This window comes from Chlorocebus sabaeus, chromosome 19, assembly GCF_047675955.1.
Source record: "Chlorocebus sabaeus isolate Y175 chromosome 19, mChlSab1.0.hap1, whole genome shotgun sequence".
Taxonomy (NCBI): domain Eukaryota; kingdom Metazoa; phylum Chordata; class Mammalia; order Primates; family Cercopithecidae; genus Chlorocebus; species Chlorocebus sabaeus.
In genome coordinates, this window is record NC_132922.1 from 34195179 (window position 1) to 34213860 (window position 18682).

The 18682-nt window shown below is 39.4% G+C and overlaps 1 pseudogene; it reads left to right on the forward strand.

The window, feature by feature from the left end:
* The first annotated feature begins 10871 nt into the window (after positions 1–10871).
* The window catches only part of LOC103248982 (phosphatidylinositol 3,4,5-trisphosphate 3-phosphatase TPTE2-like), a 47481-nt pseudogene continuing 39670 nt past the window's right edge, over positions 10872–18682 (forward strand).

Sequence of the window (18682 nt, forward strand, 5' to 3'; positions counted from 1 at the left end):
GGGACCCACAGAATGATGCCACGTGGCTCCCTGGATTCAGCCCCCTTCCTGGGGGAATGCATGGATATATCTTAAATAATCAACTTAAATAATCAATTGGTGATAGAAGAAATCCAAGAGAAATCAGAACATATTTTGAGATGAATGAAAACAAAAATTCCACATCTCAAAACTTATGGAATGCAGCTAATGCCGTGCTTAAAGGGAAATTTATAGGTGTGAATTCTTATATTAGAATGGAAGAAAGATCTCAATCAATAATTTAACTTTCACCTAAATAAACTAGAAAAAGAAGAGCAAACTGAAACCAAAGCAAGTAAAGCAAGGATATAATAAATGTAGAGTGAAAATAAATAAAATAGCAAGCAGGAAAACAATAGAGAAAATAAACAAAACCAAAAGTTATTTGAAAAGATCAATAAAATTGATAGCTTAGCTAGCCTGATCAAGAAAAAAAAAGAACTCAAAAATGTGGTAAATAACTTAGGTTAGGTAAACAACAACAATGACAAAAAACCTAAACCTTTAAATAATCTAGTAAAGATTATGAAAAACCAACAGCTAACATTAAAGTTAGTGGTGAAAGTCTTAAATCTTTTCTCCTAAAATGAGGAACAAGACAAGGATACCTGCTTGCTTTTTCTATTCAACATTGTACTGGAGATTCTAGCCAGGATAATTAGACAAAAACAAAACAAAACCAACCACAGAAAAGAAACCAAACACATCTAGATTGGAATGGAAAACGTCAAACTCTATTTTTTGCAGATAAATAATGTTGTGTATTGGAAAATCTAAGGAACCTACAACAACAACAACAAACCTGCTGGAGCAACAATTGAGTTCACAAAAGATAAAAGATCAATGTGCAAAAAATCAGTTATATTGAGAAACACTAGCAATGAGTAGGCTCAAAATGAAATTAAGTAAGTAGTTTTATTTACAATAGCGTTAAAAATAAGACTAAAACAAAAGAAATGTAAGACTACACAACATTATTGAAAGTGATTAAGACCTAAGTATATGGATACACATTCTGTATTTATTGAATGGAAGACATTACTATTAAGATGACAGTACCCCACAAATTGATCTACATATTCAAGTCAGTTCCTATCAAGATCCTAGCTTCTCTTTTTGCAGAAATTGACTTGCTGATCTAAGATTCATTTGAAAATACAAGGGACTCTGAGTAACCAAAACAATCTTGAAGGAGAACAATGAAGTTGCAGAGTCCACACTTTATTATTTCAAACCTTACTATAAAGCTATAGTGGTTAAAATTGTGTAGTACTAGAATCAGGATAGATATGTAGATCAATGGAATTGAATTGAGAGTCCAGAAGTAAATCCATACATTTAAAGTCAATTGATTCTCCACAAGGGTACCAAGACCATTCAGTGGAAAAGTACAGTCTCTTCAGCAAGTGGTGCTGTAACAACTGGATATCCACATACAAATGAATGAAGTTAGATCTCTTTCTCACATCATATAGAAAAATTAACCTCAAGTGGAAGAAATATCTAAATGAGAGATCCCAAACTATGCTCTTAGACAAAAACATAGGTGTACATCTTTATGATATTGAATTAGTAATGATTTCTTTTTTTTTCCTCTCCTTTTATGTGGAACAGGAAAGCTAGAGGGGTTTAGAGTTGTTTTACTGCTTTTCCCCTATGTCAGACAAGGCTCTGATGAAGCAGTTTTTCTTTAGAGCAGGTCTTTCACACAGAGAATGGAATGCTCTGGGCATATTTCAAAATGGTTGTTATACCCACTCACTCTCTCTATCCCCCAATTAGGGTATATTTTGAAATGGTTGCTTTTCCCTTTTCCTTGTGTAAAGGGCCTGAGGAAATTTTCTTCAGCCTTCATCATGAGAACCTGGTGGGGTTTCTGGAAGTAAAACTCATGACAGTATAAGGGGCCCCCAAGGCGGGACGCCAACAAGTTTTTAACTCTCAAGCTAGTCCACACTCAGCCACCAGTAATTTAATGATTACCATTTTAAGTGTTCCTACCAATTACTGGCTCTGTGGCTTCTGCTCTCAGGTAAACTGTGATTTTCTATATTCACCCATCTCTCTAGTTTCTGAGGAAGTGGTTTGCCCTGTGACCTCTAGTCTCAGGTAGATCTAAGAAAAGTTGTTGATTTTCAGTTTGATTATCTTTTTTTCTGTTGTGATGATAGGAGTGATGACTTCCAAGTTCTCTACATGTTGGAATGGGAACTGAAAGACCTAATTAACTTCTTAAGAAACTGCCAAACTGTTTTCCAAAGTGGATCTAGCACTTTATATTCCCGGCATTGTATGAGAGTTTCAGTTTCTCTCTCTCTTTGTCAACACGCCATCTTTCTAATTTTAGATATTCTAATAGGTATCTAGTGGTTTCTTGTTGTAGTTTTAATCTGCATTTCTCTAATAGCTAGTGATGATGACCATTTTTTCATTTGCTTATTTGCCAGTTGCAAATCTTTATTAGTGGAGTATCTGTTCACATATTTTGCCCGTTTTTTAAAAGTTGGGTTGTTTTCTTACAATTGAAGTTTATTTTTTCTTATACTCAAAATTTTAATTGACACATAATAAATTGTACATATTTATGAGGTACAATGTGATGTTTCAGTACATTTTTCATTGCATAATGACCAAATCAGGGTAATTAGCATATCCATTGCCTTAAACATTTACCATTTCTTTGATGTAAGAGCATTCAAAATCCTCTCTTCTAGCTAGAATATGAGTGTGTTTTAAATGTACAACTCTTTGTTTTCTCACAATCCTATGAAATGATAGCTTGAGTCAATGAAGTATCCCCCCAAGTCCTATCAACCTTGTCTATTTTAGTAAAATTTAATATTGTCTAGAAAACACTAGACAAAATGCAGTTATTCAGAGAGAATAACTGAGTCCTCTGGTTATTCTCTCTAACCTGCAAAGGAAGCTGAACACTTGATGTAAACTTCTTCATCAGAGTAAATAAGAAGAATCCCCTCCATTACATACAAAAGAAAAAATAACTGGAGAGATAGTCTCTGCTCTGAGGTTATTATCCTGTGGTCTTTGGTTTTGGTACAGTCTACCCCACCCCATGCCCTTCCCCCTTGTCTTTAATGAGTATCTGTATGTATTGCAGAACAGCATGTTTTTAAGTCTCTGCAGTCTTGGGCCAAGCTCGTTCTATGTCCCACTCTACAAGAATCACAAGAGTGCCAGGTGCGGTGGCTCAAGCCTGTAATCCCAGCACTTTGGGAGGCCATGATGGGCGGATCACGAGGTCAGGAGATCGAGACCATCCTGGCTAACACGGTGAAACCCCGTCTCTACTAAAAAATACAAAAAACTAGCCAGGCGAGGTGGCGGGCGCCTGTAGTCCCAGCTACTCGGGAGGCTGAGGCAGGAGAATGGTGTAAACCTGGCAGGCGGAACTTGCAGTGAGCTGAGATCCGGCCACTGCACTCCAGCCTGGGTGACAGAGCCAGACTCCGTCTCAAAAAAAAAAAAAAAAAAAAATCACAAGAGCACCAGGATTCTGTTTGGGGTTGCCATGGATATAGAGTTCCTATTACAGAACTGACTTATTCTCAGTATGAGGTAAAGACTTAGAGGTGAGGGTCTCTCAGCAAGGGAGTCCCACCCCATCCTCTGCCCTCTCTGTTAGCTCATGTTGTCCTCTCATCCTCATCAGAATTAAAATTGTAAAGTTTTGGTGGGGGAACTAGATGGTGGTCTCTGGGGCCCATAGACAGGAAAGTTTGCTTACACTCAGCTGGGGGGAACACTAATTGACATTCCTTTCCCCTCCCAGGGACCTTACAGAGTCCCCTTATCCTCAGGGTACTGGAGGACAACCAGTGGGTGTAGGGCCAAATAGCAGTAACCTTATTACTTGCCAGGAATTGGGTAAAGATTTGATTTAATGAGCTTGATTTTGGGAACTAAAAAAGGAAAAAAGGAAAAGCCATAATCCTGAAAGGCAACAGAAGAGAAAACTGCTAACAAGATCTTGATTAAATTTCTCCCTCTTACAGAATGTTGTACTGAAGACACAAGACCTGAGACTTGTGTTATTCTAGCAGCTGAACTGACCCCAGCCTCTTCTGAGCGGCCGTGGCGCCTGAAGCAGTCTGGCCTACAGGTAAGCAGTTCCAGAGTTTACAGGGAGAAACTCCCAGAAATCCAGCTCTGCCTTAGGTTGCCCTGGTTCACATCCGAAGATCTGCTTGGGCCATATCTCTGGAGCACAAGGCGGTAGACTGAGAGCTTTGATATTTCTACTCCTACTGCAGATGAACTGGTATAACCCTGAAACTATGGAATTTGCTGCTGTCTGTGCCCCAGCAAATGGAAATAGAAATAGAAAAATAATTAGATAGAAAAATAATAGAAACAGAAAACATTTAAAAAATAAAACAAGCCTCATTCTATGCCTGTTAATGTCCTCAAAAATATGACATTTTAGGCAGTGTAATAATATGCATACACTGGTCACTTTAATTTTTCCTACAGGGGCGGCTGGTTGCCCTATTGGTGGAAGCTCTGTTCAGGGAATAGAGCTGGTGTTCAGCTCGGGAAGCCTCCACAGAGATGGCCACCAAAAGGGCTTCAGTGGTCCCATCTCAATTAACACCTGAAACTTTGCTAGTGAAACCTCAGCACATTCTTAGAGAATCCTAGTTTTTATCAGCAGCAAAAAAATGTGTGCGATCAGTTTCTTAAACTTATTTAAACATTTGAAAAGTTAGAAAATTGTGGCAAAGAGCATTAATTCTTGAGTCTGGGGAGTGTATTACTTTGATGAGAATGTTTGTGTATTTGAAACTAAAGTATGTATCCGTTTATATTGCCACATACTGACTTTTATGGCATAATATATGGTGTAGAGAGCAGGTTGTCTAAAAACCAATATTTGCAAAATGCTGAATATTCAGCATGGTTTTATGAAGCCGACAGAGTGGAGTGTATTTTGCATGTGTCTTAACTTGCCGATGAGGAAATAAAGTTATAGAGAGATTAAATTAGCCAAGCCAGGGGTTTCGGTGCTAGGAAGTCTTGATTTTGTAAAATATAGACATATAACTTAAAAAAAATGAATCCAGACAAATAAAAAACAAAATCATTCTAAACATATAATCTACTTTAAGTTCACAAAATGTCTTAAACATAATTTAGGCTGTGCTTGACTTAACCTACTTGTTTATTTCCTACCAAGCATGACCAGGAACTAGCCATTGATATCGAAACATTCATTATTCTTATGTTTTCTTTCTTTTTTTCTGTGTCCTTTCTCTCTCTCTCTCTCTCTCTCTCTCTCTCTCACACACACACACACACACACACACACACACACACACACACAGAAGTACTAGTACTGTACCCTGAAATTGTTTCTTTAGTTCTTGTCAAAATTCCTCTGATTTTATTTTTCATGTCCTGAAACACTGTCGAGATTAACATCCTGATCGCCTTCCAGAATATCTGACTTTATTTTTTTTATGTGCTTTTTACTCTTTGGTAGAATTATGGATTCATTAACAGATCCTGCTGTATGCTCTGACAGCTATGACCACAATGGGTGAGTTGACTGATCTAACTGGTGAAAAATACTGGGAGTATCAATGGCAATAACAGCTTTCTATAAGAGACTTTAAGCATCGTTAGGTAACATTGTTTTTGAACTAGAGTGGAAAAAATAAGATCAGGTCAGAAGAGGCACACTTGGTACTCAAAGATTGTTTATGACCCTTAGTAATTAGCAGCCAAAACCCTTAGGAAACTATCAGAATGCCCATATATGAGACTCTCTCAAGAGCAATCTAAGAGAGGAGAGAATCCTACTTGGAGAAAGAAGGTGGTAGCATCGGACAGGCAGCAGAAGAGCCCTCAGCAGAAAGAAAGGAGCTAAGAGACCCTGTATCTGTCCCTCACCCTTCAGAGCTGGTACCCCAAACTCAAAGCCATCATCACATTGCATGGAGCCCCTGCCTCAGGTTTAGTCACTTGATCCTATTTGAGGGGAAGCAAAGATATCTGTGACTCATGAAGAGCATGAAGGTGGTGGAAGGACTTGATAATTAGGAAATCAAAATGGGCAAGAACAACGTGTACCTACAAATGGAACATGAATTTGAAGCAAATTTAAGTTAAATTTGCTGTCACACACGATGACCAGATTCAGTAATAAAGAATTGTATTTAAATCTTGTTTCATTAAACTTTTTTAAGAGTCCTAAACAATTTTTATTACCAACACATAAAGACCTTTTTCTAGAGAAAAATGAAGTACCAGGTGCCAAGTAACAGATTTACATGATAATTTTTAGGGACAGCACATTGTGATTTGTAGCGCAATCATAGCCGATTTGAACCAAAAAAAAGTAGTGTATGCATTTACGTTGTTTCTTACTACTTACCTTTCAATCCTTTGCACTGATCCCAATGAATTGACATCAGAAATCTGTGCTGGAGTCAACAATGAAAGGTGATGTCATAATATATATTGGAGATGGGAGGAATTCAGGTTTGTGAAATTCAGTCTCAGAATTATTCATGGGAAAATAGTTTTCTGGACACTGATTCTAAAATGCTTTCTAAAAAGTTAGGTCTTAAGTAAGCTAACAAATGTTAAATATAGAGTTTCTTGGACACTGTTTCTAAAGTACTGGTAGTTTCAACTTCTGTATGTAACATGCTTTTCTTTTTGGGTCTAGTTGGATGCAAGATAAATAGATCACAGGAAGTCTACTTCTTCCTAGCTGAGTTGACTAGTAGCCAAAACTTTTAGAAACCTGTTGGGTTGCCTATGTATGAGACTCTGCCAGGTTGGGCTATATTAGTTTCTAAGGCTGCTTTAACAAAGTATCACGAACCAAGTGTCTTAAACAAAAATTAATCATCTCATAGTCCTAGAGACTAGAAATCTGAAACTGAGGTTGTTAGTAGGGTTGGCTTTTTATGAGGGCTATAAAGAAGAATCTGTTTGATACCTCTTTGCTAGCTTTTGCTGGTTGTTGGCAGTCTTTGGCATTCCTTGGCAGGTAGACTCATGTCTAGAGTAACTGCAGCTATTTGACCAAAAGTGTAAGTCCAAATTATGTTTGTATCTGAATAATATGCTTTTATAATTCCTCAGCCCACAGCCAATTGAGTTGATGGTAGTAACCTATGATAGAGCCACCCATGATATGTGAGTTAAAAACAAAGATTTATATACATAGAAGTGTATATATACATATATACACATAAATACATACTTCTATCAACATACACGCATGCATACACATATACACACAGAAACATAAAACAATGAAAGAGAAGTTGATATTTGTAAAATTCACTGTCAGGCATGTCCTTGGAAATACAGAGTATCTTTGACACTATGTCAAAATCTTCTCACTGTAGGGTCTATAGATAACTTTCTATTTTTTTTTCAGACCAAATTGGATGAAAGAGGAAGAAGTCATGAAAGGGTTGCTTCTTCCTCTTAGTATATTTGTCACTCTAAGTTATTAGTATTCGATCCCTTAGGAACCTTTGAAGTTTCCCATTTATGAGACTCTACTACTACTAGAGTGGGCCAAAGGGAGAGAGAATCCTATTTGGAGCAATGGGGAGGTACCAGGTGACAGGGAGGAGTGAAGCACTCATCAAAAGGCAGAGAGTTCATGAAACCTTAATGGGTTCCTCACCCTTTAGAGTTCTACCACCATGTGAGGCTGGTGCCCCAAACCAAACCCAAACCCACAGTATTTTGCAGGGAGTTCCTGACTCAGGCCTACAGCTACATGGTCATATTTTCTGGGCAGGAAAGACAGCCATGATGGGTGAAAGTAAGGAAGTGACAGGGACTTAGGAATCAAAAATTTAGATGGGGTAAGAGGCATGTTTCCTTACAGACTACAGTTACATTAGAAATAAATGCCACTGGCCAGGCATGGTGGCTCATATCTGTAATCCCAGCGCTTTGGGAGGCCAAGACAGCTAGATCACTTGAGGCCAGGAATTTGAGACCAGCCTGACCAACGTGGCAAAACCCTGTGTCTACTAAAAATACAAAAATTAGACAGGCGTGGTGGTGCATGCCTGTAATCCCATCTACTCAGGAGGCTGAGGCAGGAGAATTGCTTGAACCCGGGAGGCAGAGGTTGCAGTGAGCCAAGATGACACCACTGTACTCCAGCCTCGGTGAGAGTGAGACTGCCAAAAAAAAAAAAAAAAAAAAAAAAATACATCTAGTTCCAATTAGTGAATACACGTGAATATTTAAATATCAACCAGATAGTACATTATAGAGTAACTGTAGCTGTTTGATCCAAAAAGTAACTTTAGAATTACATGTGTGTCCAACTATCTACTTTTATATTCCTTTAGCCTGCCTACAGATGAATTGACATCAATAACCTATGATACAACCACCAATGAAATGTGAATTATAAAATATACACAAATATGTAAAGAAATATATATATAGAAATATATATGCATACTTCTGTCTATCTAGACACACAAACACAGGGAGAGAGAGAGAGAGAGAAAAGAGAGAGAAACAACAGAGAAAGATGAATGAAGATTATGTGCTTTACTCTCAGGATCATCCAAGGCCATACAGAATGTCTTTCACACTGTTTATAAATCTCCTCACTACAGGCCCTGCAGGTCCCTTATCCAACTTTTTGATTAAATTGGATAAAAAGGAACAGGTCAAAAAAGGGAAACTTCTTTTTTTTTTTTTTTTTTTTTTTTGAGGCGGAGTCTCGCTCTGTCGCCCAGGCTGGAGTGCAGTGGCAGGATCTCAGCTCACTGCAAGCTCCGCCTCCCAAGTTCACGCCATTCTCCTGCCTCAGCCTCCCGAGTAGCTGGGACTACAGGCACCCGCCACCTCGGCCGGCTAGTTTTTTTGTATTTTTTAGTAGAGATGGGGTTTCATCATGTTAGCCAGGATAGTCTCGATCTCCTGACCTCGTGATCCGCCCGTCTCGGCCTCCCAAAATGCTGGGATTACAGGCTTGAGCCACCGTGCCCGGCCGAAACTTCTTGTTATTGTCTTGTCACTCTTAGTAGCAGGCACATACTTAGGAAAGTCAGATTTCCTGTGTATGAGACATACTAGAGTGGGCCAAGGGAAGAAAATCCTATGCAGAGCAATGAGCAAGTAGCAGTGGGCAGGGAGCAGTGGAGTCATTAGGGAAAGAAACAGAGCTAATGGCCTGGCAGGGTTCCTCACACCCAGAGCTCTACCACCATGTGAGGCTAACACTACAAGCCCACAGCCATCATCACATGGTACGGAGCAGTTCTTGACCGTGTGTGAGAGCAGAGAAGACACCTATGATGGTGAAAACAAGGCACTGATGAAGGGATTTTAGTATCAGGAAATGAGATGAGGTCAAAGGGATTTGTACATAGAAACTGCAGCTGAATTTGAATTAAAGTAAACCACCAAATGCTTACTTTGTGCTTCATTCAATTGTAGCAACTAAACATCACTTGTGAGTAATTCAAACCAGAAAGTGAAGTCTAGGATGTCATATTGGTGTTGGACTCTCTCTCTATATATATTCCTATATATATATAAATATATATATATATATATGTTTAAATTCTGTAGCACTGCCAAGTCTAAATTCAAATCACTACCCTGGAATGGAGCTATCAGTGAACTGTGAGACAGAAATCAATCAATATAGATATAAGGATATATGAGCATAGGAGGAAACAATTATATACCATTTATATAAACCTATAAGGATTCATATTACATCAAGGGTGCACCCACAGGTACTGCAGAGAAATATAAAGGTTGAGATTAGGGAAGATTCAAGGGCATTAATGGAAAAACAAAAAACTTTTACACGTGTCTACATGATCTCACTATAGGATAAGAAGGTGCCTTTATGCCTTCTTGAATGAATTTAGATAAAAGATGACCACATAATAAGAAGGATGATTTTTCTTACTAGTCTCTTTGATACTCTGAGTAACAAAAATAATTTTCAGGCTGGGCGCGGTGGCTCAAGCCTGTAATCCCAGCACTTTGGGAGGCCGAGACGGGCAGATCACAAGGTCAGGAGATCGAGACCATCCTGGCTAACATGGTGAAACCCCGTCTCTACTAAAAAATACAAAAAACTAGCCAGGCGAGGTGGCGGGCGCCTGTAGTCCCAGCTACTCGGGAGGCTGAGGTAGGAGAATGGTGTAAACCTGGGAGGCGGAGCTTGCAGTGAGCTGAGATCCGGCCACTGTACTCCAGCCTGGGCGACAGAGCAAGACTCCGTCTCAAAAAAAAAAAAAAAAAAAAAGAAAAGAAAAAATAATTTTCAGACTGCCTATATGTGAGACCTTACTACGATGGCTGAGGACAGCAGAGAATCCTCTTTGGAAACAGAAAAGGATAGCAGGGGACAGAGAGTAGGGAAGACCTCCGAAGAAGAGAAAAAAGCTAACAACCCTAGAAATGTTTTTGACCCTGCAGAACTCTGCCACAATACAGGGTGATACTCCAAACCCCAAACACCATCACATTGGACTGTGTCCTTGACTCAGACCTGCAGTTACTTTACTCTACTTGTAGACCAAGACAGGCGATCAAGTGAAGAAGTAATGGAGAGCCTTTGAGGCAGCATATTTAGTGGAATAAGAGGGCCGACTACCTCTACACAAAAGTTTAGTTTGAAATAACTGTCACCACAAAGGCTGCCACACATTGGGACTGAGGTCATAACAAAGAGATTTATTTAAATCTGGAAGCATTACTATTTTCCCCAGCGTAAGGTGTTGGTTGCCATCGTATAAATCCTCCTTTCTAATAAAAAATGACATTTCAGAACCAAATAGTGCTATACACATGAATAGTCAGAACTTAACTGGTTTATGGGCAGAGTAATGAAAGCGAGTTTTACCAGAAAAGTGAATTTCAAGTTGTATCTCCTGTCTGTGTTCTTTTGTCATCCTCCAGTCCACCCACAAATGAATTATCAGGCACGAACTCGGAGGCACGTATCCATGAAAGGTGAGTTATGCATACGTATGTCTTTATTTATCTAATTATAAGTGAGCATAGAAGTTTTCACACACACAGGCACATAAACAAATATATCCATCCATCCATCCATGCATCCATCCATACACACTTCTCTCAGCACACATCCACTAGCAACCCATGCACACAATGGAAACATACAACAAGGAGACAGGTGGACGGACATTTGTGGAGTTTATTCTGAGAAGCCTGTATGACCATAGAGAGTGGTTTTTAAAAGGGTTTCGAATTCTTCTCATCATAGCTTTTGTAGGTAACCTTGCATCCTTTTCTAATGGAGTCATATAGAAAGGAGCAGGTCACAGGACAGCTGCTGCTTTCTGTTGGTGTATTTGTCACCCTTAGATCCTAGTAAGCAGCTTCTTAAAGGACTCAGATTTCCTGAATTTGAGAGCCTGTGAGATTGACAGAAGGGAGGAGAAAATCCTGTCTGCAACGTGGAGGAGATAGCAGCTGACAAGGAGCAGTGAAGCCCTGGGAAGAAAAGAATGGAGCCAATGGAACATGGACTTGTCCCTCACACTCCAGAGCTCTGTCAACATTTGAGGTTGGTGCTACAACACAAACACAAGCATAGCACCTCATTGGATGCAGCCCTTCCTTAGGCCCACAGTTACTTGCCTGTGTCTCTGATGGAGAGATCCAGGAAGTGGGCCATAGATGGGATGAGAGGGAGGAATGCCTATACAGTGGAGTTGAATTTAAAAGAAATTCACCCACAAAAGGCGTCGAGGATTGGCCAGCTCCATTGGTAGAGAGTTTTGGTGAACTCTTGAGTCAGTGAGTCTCAGATAGGTGTAAAGTATGTGCTGCAATCATATAAAGTATGACGTGTAGGGTAAATGGCATGGCAGATTCCAAAGAACCAAATACACACATGACTTCTGTAAGGGTAGGGCAGTTTACAGGTTGAAAGTAGTTGGTAGGTTGGGTGTGGTGGCTCAGGCCTGTAGTCCCAGCACTTTGGGAGGCCAGGGCGGGTGGATAATGAGATCAGGAATTCAAGTCCAGTCTGGCCAACTTGGTGAAAGCCCATCTCTATTAAAAATACAAAATTTGCCTGGCCTGGTGGCGGCACCAGTAGTCCCTGCTACTTGGGAGGCTGAGGCAGGAGAATTGCTTGAGCCTGGGAGGCAGAGGTTGCAGTGAGCCAAGATCGTGGCACTGTACTCTGGCTTGGGTGACAGAGCAAGACTCTGTCGCAAAAAACAAACAACAACAACAACAAAACAAAAAACAAAAAGAAAAAACAAAAGCAATTGGAACTATTTTGAACTGAGAACGTTAAGTTTGGGAAGTTACATGTTGTCTTAGTATGTACATTTTAAGTTATTTGGTACTGCCCTAGGTGTGAATTGGGAGTATCTTCTAGTAGGCTGGCCAGTGCAACATGTGATATAAAGGAATACGGTTATACATGTATCTATGCATAAACAAACACACATATACATGCATTCATACACACAGAGAGATTGAGTTGGGCTATTGACTGTCACAAGCATCCAAGGGAACAAGGAGTTCCCTGGAAACTATTTCCAGAGTCCTCTCAGAATGAGCTTTGTATGGAATATTCTTTTGGTTTTTGGATGGAGGTAGGAAAATGGGGAGGAACTCATAGAGGTAGGCTTTTTATGTTAGTGTTTGTCACATTTGCTTTCTGTGAGAATGAGACTGTACTAGTAGCATGGACCAAGGGAAAAGCGAATCCTACTTGGAGTGAGAAGAAGATAGGAGTGGACAAAGATCAGAGAAATGCCAGCCAAAGAAAAGAACAGAACTAACAACCCTGGCATTATTTCACACCCTCCTGAGCTCTGCCTTTATGTGAGGCTGACTGCCTTGGCCCATAGCCACCCTCACATGGGATGGAGCCCTTGCTTGAGGCCTGTAGCTACTTGGCCACAACTCTTGGTCAGGAAAGACAACTAGGATGGGTGAAAAGTGAGGAGCTGATTGGATGTCATAGAGAATGAGGAACTCAGATGCAATTATAAGAAGAGGAACTTACAAACTAAATTTGAACTAGAATTAAATGCTCTCCAGAAATGCTGCTACACATTGAGGTGTAGATGCCCTTACTTAATCTGGATGCATCACTATGTTCAAAACCTAAGATACTCACTGTTGGTGTATAAAACCTCATTTCTAATAAAAAACAAATGCCATCCCAGGTCAATTTAGTGATGTACATACATGTGAATAATTACAGTGTAACTGGGGAATAACGCATAGTCTAACTGGCTATTTGTTGCAAAACATTACAATTATGCATTGTGTCTGACTCTGACCATATTTGTCCTTTAGTCCCAATCCAAATGCCCTAGAGGGAGTCATCATTGAGAGAAGCCCCAGTGACAGATGAGTTATAAAAGATGCACATGGCCAGATGCAATGGTTCACACCTGTAATCTGAGCACTTTGGGAGGCCGAGGCAGGCAGATACCCTGAGGTAAGGTGTTCGAGACAAGGCTGGCAAACATGGTGAAACCCTGTCTCTACTAAAACTACGACAACTAGCCAGGTGTGGTGGCAGGCGCCTCTAATCTCAGCTACTCAGGAGGCTGAGGCAGGAGAATCACTTGAACCGGGGGAGGTGGAGGTTGCAGTGAGCCAAGACCACACCACTGCATTCCACCCTGGGCAGCAGGAGCGAAACTTTGTTACAATAAAGAAATAAATAAATAAGATGTGTACACACACACACACACACGCACAAACAGTGACAGGGAAAGAGACTGAGATTAGTGAGATTCACTTTCAGAAGTGTTCAGGATAACAGGGAGTGTCTCTGATACAGTTTCTTTCTTTGTCGTCTCACTGTATCACGCATAGATAACTTCCACATTTTTACAGTTGTTTAGAAAAAAAGAAACAGACTACAGAGAGAGGCTCTTGTCTGTTACTGTCTTTTCATCATTTGTTAGTAGCAGTCAAATGCTTTGGAAACTCTGATTTTCTGTGTATGAGAAATACCAGAGTGGGCCAAGGGAAGAGAGAATCCTGTTTGGAGCAAGGAGGAGGTAGGAATTCACGGGGAACTGTGGAGCCCTCAGCAGAAAGCAACAGAGCTAAGAGCCTTGGAGTTGTTCTCCACCCTCCAGAACTCTGCCACCACGGAAGCTGGAGCTCCAAACCTCAAATCGCCATCCTATTTGGATTGCGCTTCTGTGTCAGACCTCTAATTACCTAACCCTTTTTATGGGACTAGAGAAACCACCATGCTGGGTGAAGGTAAGGAGCTAATGGAGGGCCTTTGAAGCAGAACATTGAATGGAATAAGAGGGCTGACTACCTACAAACTGAGTTGAGTTTGAAATTACTGTCGTCACAAAGTCTGTCACACATTGGGACTGAGGTCATAATAAAGAGGTTGACTTAAATTGCGAAGCATTACTATTTTCCCCAGGCTATGATTTTGGTTGTTGTCATATAAATCCTCATTTCTAACAAAGACAAAAGACATTCCATGTTCCAATAGTACCATACACATGAATAGTCAGAGATTAATTGGTTTCTGTCTAGAGTAATGAAAGGTAATTTTTCCAAAATATAAATTCAGAATTATGCCTCCTATCTGACTGTATTCTTTTATCATCCGCTAATCCACAGACAAATGAATTTAAAGGAGCAACCGAGACACTTACGAATGATATGTAAGTAATAAATAGTTAAATAAAGACATCCATCAGCATAAGTGTGCATAGAACTATAAACACACACAGGCACATGAGCAAATATATCCATCCATCCATCCATCCATCCATCCATCCATCCACACTTCTCTTCAACACACGTACACGAATTAATCCATGCACATGGCGGAAACCTAGAACAAGGAGAAAAGAGACAGATGGATGTTTGTGGAACTTACTCTCAGGAGCCTGTCTGGGCATATAGATTTCTTTTTAACGGAGTTTCCAATTCTTCTCATTGTAGCATTTGCTAGTAACTTTGCATCCTTCTTTGGTGGAGTTGTATAAAGAGGAGCAGGTCATAGGAGAGTCACTTCCTCCTGTTAGTGCATTTGTCACCCTTAGTTCCTAGTAAGCAGTTTTTTTTTTTTTATGGGACTCAGATTTCCTGACAGAAATTAATTGGTTTCTGTCTAGAGTCATAAAAGCTAATTTTTCCAAAAAAGTGAATTTAGAATCATGTCTCCTAGCTGACTGTATTCTTTTATCATCCTCTAGCCCACACAGCAGTGAATGTAAAGGAGCAGCCCTGGTGTCACCTATCAGTAAAAGGTGAGTTATAAATCCATAAAGACACATGTATGCATAAGTATGCATAGAGCTATACACACACACAAGCACATACACAAATAGATCCATCTATCTCCATCCGTACTCACTTCTGTCAACACATTTACACAAACAAACCCATGCACACAATGGAAACACAAAACATGGAGACAGATGGACATTTGTGGAATTTACTCTCAGGAGCCTGCATGGCCATACAGAGTGTTTTTAACAGGGTTTCCAATTCTTCTCACTGTAGCATTTGTAGGTAACCGCATCCTTTTTTGATGGAGTTGTATAAGGAAGTCAGTTCATAGGAGAGTCGCTTCTTCCTGTTAGTGTATTTGTCACCCTAAATTTCTGGTAGGCAATTTTTTAAGGGATTTGGGTTTCCTGAGTTTGAGACCGTACCATAGTGTGCCAAGAAAGGAGAGAATCCTATTTGCAACATAGAGGAGATGGCGGCCAATAAGGAGTAGTGAAGCCCTGGGAAAAAAAAGAATGAAGCTAATGGAATGTGGACTTGTCCCACACCCTCGAGAGCTCTGTCCACATGTGAGGTTGGTGCCCAGACCCAACCCAAACCCACTACCTCGTTGGATGCCGCTTTCCTTAGGTGCACAGGTACTTCACTGTGTCTCATGGGCAGGAAAGACTAGCATGATCAATGAAAGGAAGGAGGTGATGGAGGATTTTCCCAGTCATGTGAAAACCTCTCCTGGAAATAAATCATAAAGGTGTAAGTAATATGGAAAACCTGATTCAAGTTAATTATAGTGTAATGCTCAAGAAAATTTGCAAGATGAATGAGATTTTACAGAAGGAATAAAAGGATTGTGTTTAATCAGTGGCTGATTAAGGAAACATCTAGGTGAGAATTCTGTAGTTGCTCATTAAGCAATAGTATGTGAGTTTTGTATGTAGTATTGATTTTTAAGCCAATAAATAAATCTTTAAAAGAATTTATTTTATAGGACATTGGAGGCATGGGCAAATTAAAATGTATTTCTATTATTATTATTATTTTTTGAGACGAAGTCTCACTGTTGTGCAAGCTGGAGCACAGTGGTGCAATCTCAGCTCATTGCAACCTCCACTTCCCAGATTCAAGTGGTTCTCCTGCCTCAGCCTCCTGAGTAGCTGGGACTGCAGTCATGTGCCACCATGCCCAACTAATTTTTTGTATTTTTTGCAGGGGCAGGGTTTCACTTTATTGGCCAGGCTGGTCTTGAACTCCTGACTTCGTGATCCACCCGCCTCAGCCTCCCAAAGTGCTGGGATTACAGTCATGATCCACTGCACCTGGCTAAAATGTATTCTAATATGTACATAGGTTTAATTTATATATAGTTAAATTAATCTCTGATGAATTGACCATTGATAAATGAGTCTGTTAATTGTTGGACTTTACTTACTGGGCTTATGTGGTAGTATTTGCATACCCTCACTTATTATATATGTACATACTTCATATTTATAGAAAATCTACTCTTTTTGGTACAAAAAATGTATTTGCTAATAGTGTCAAAAAAGAGAAATTCACTATATGTCTATGTGCCTTTTTGCTCCATCAGCACTGCCTTCAGTGAAATGACAACAGGTAACACATGAAGGGACTTTCAACAAAATTTGAGGTTTAAGTAAATAAAAAGCTAGATGTAAACATATATATGTAAATACACACATAGACACATACAAAAGCATACATGTAGAAAAGGGAGATTCAGATTTGGGAAGTTCATTGTCTGGAGTATCCATAACAATACAGAGTGTTTTAGACACTGTTTTCTAAAGTCTTATTACTGTAGTATCTGCAGTTACCTTTCTTTCTTCGATCTAGTTGGTGGATAAAAGAGGAATAGGTCTTAAGAGGAATGCTTCTTATTCCTAGTCCATTGGTCACCCTTATTTAGCAGCACCCTGAAACCTTCGGAAAATATGAGAATGTGTGTACTGTATGACACTCTACTAGAGTGAGCCAAAAGAGGCAACAGTCCTATTTGCAGCAAGGAGGAGGTAACAGTGGGCAGGGAGCTGAGGAGCTCTCAACAGAAAAGAACAAAGCTAATAGACCCCGGTCTCTCCATCTGTTACCACATGAGGCTACTGCCCCAAAGATAAACCCACCATCAGATTGTATGGAGGCCCTGCCTTGGGTCTGTAGTTACTTAGCCCTTTCTGAGGGGCAGGAAAGACATCCATGATTGGTGAAGAGTTACTGGTGGTATTTGAATGTGAAAAGGCAGAAAATTACAAGGACAAGCAAGGTGGGTATTTACAAACTGAAGTTGAATTTATGTAAATTTTGCCAGAAACAGTAACGTGGGGATTATGTTTAGGAGTAAAGAAATGTATATAAACTTGTTTCATTAAGTTTTTTTCACAGGCTGAAAAATTTCATTACAAACATCTAAAACTTCATTTCCAGAGAAAAATTAAATACCAGGTTTCAGATAAATAACTGATTAATGTCAATTTTTCAGGGTAACTAGATTATAAATTGTAGAATAATTATTGCTAATTTGTATCAGAAAATTTAGGATAACATGTGAAGTCTTGCTATGTGCATTTTTAATCCCTTAGCTACTACCCCATTGAATTAAAAAGAGTAACATGTGGTAGTCATCAATGATGGGTGAGATTTCAAAATATGGAGAGAAAGAAGAGAGGGGTATTGAGACTGGTAAAATTCACTCACAAATGAAGTCATAAAGAACTGCACTTAAACTGTGATTCGTTAGACTGTTTGTTAAGGCCCAAGAGCACCTTTACATAATGTAAGATTTTCTTCTAGGAAAAAATGATATATTAATAGTAGACTCCAGATCATTGACATATACATTTTCAGAGTTCAACCAGTTTATCAATGTAGTGCAATAGTACATAACTTCAACCAGAAAAGTACGTCTCTGAAGTCACTTGACCTGACCTGTACATTTTTAATCCTTAGCACTGGCCCGGATAAAATGACATCAGTAGTCTTTTGCTACTTTGATATATCTTTGATATAACTCACCTTTCAATGGTGGTGTCATTGAAAACTACCGAGATTATTAATTTGGGTCACCACTAAAGGATCTATCTACACACACACACACACACAACGTACACGTATATATGTGTGTGTGTATATATCTACAGATATATCTTTTAGCTATATATGTAGTATATATAGGTATATAAATATGTATTTGTGTGTATGTAGATACACATATCGCTATACATATGTCTATATATGTGCATATTTAAATGTGTGTATATATCTATATATAGATATATTCTTTAGCACTGACCCAAATTAATAACATCAGTAGTCATATATATATCCTTTAATATATATAAGCATATGTATATATATGAAAACATATGTTTATATCCTTTAGCCTATATATGTATATGTA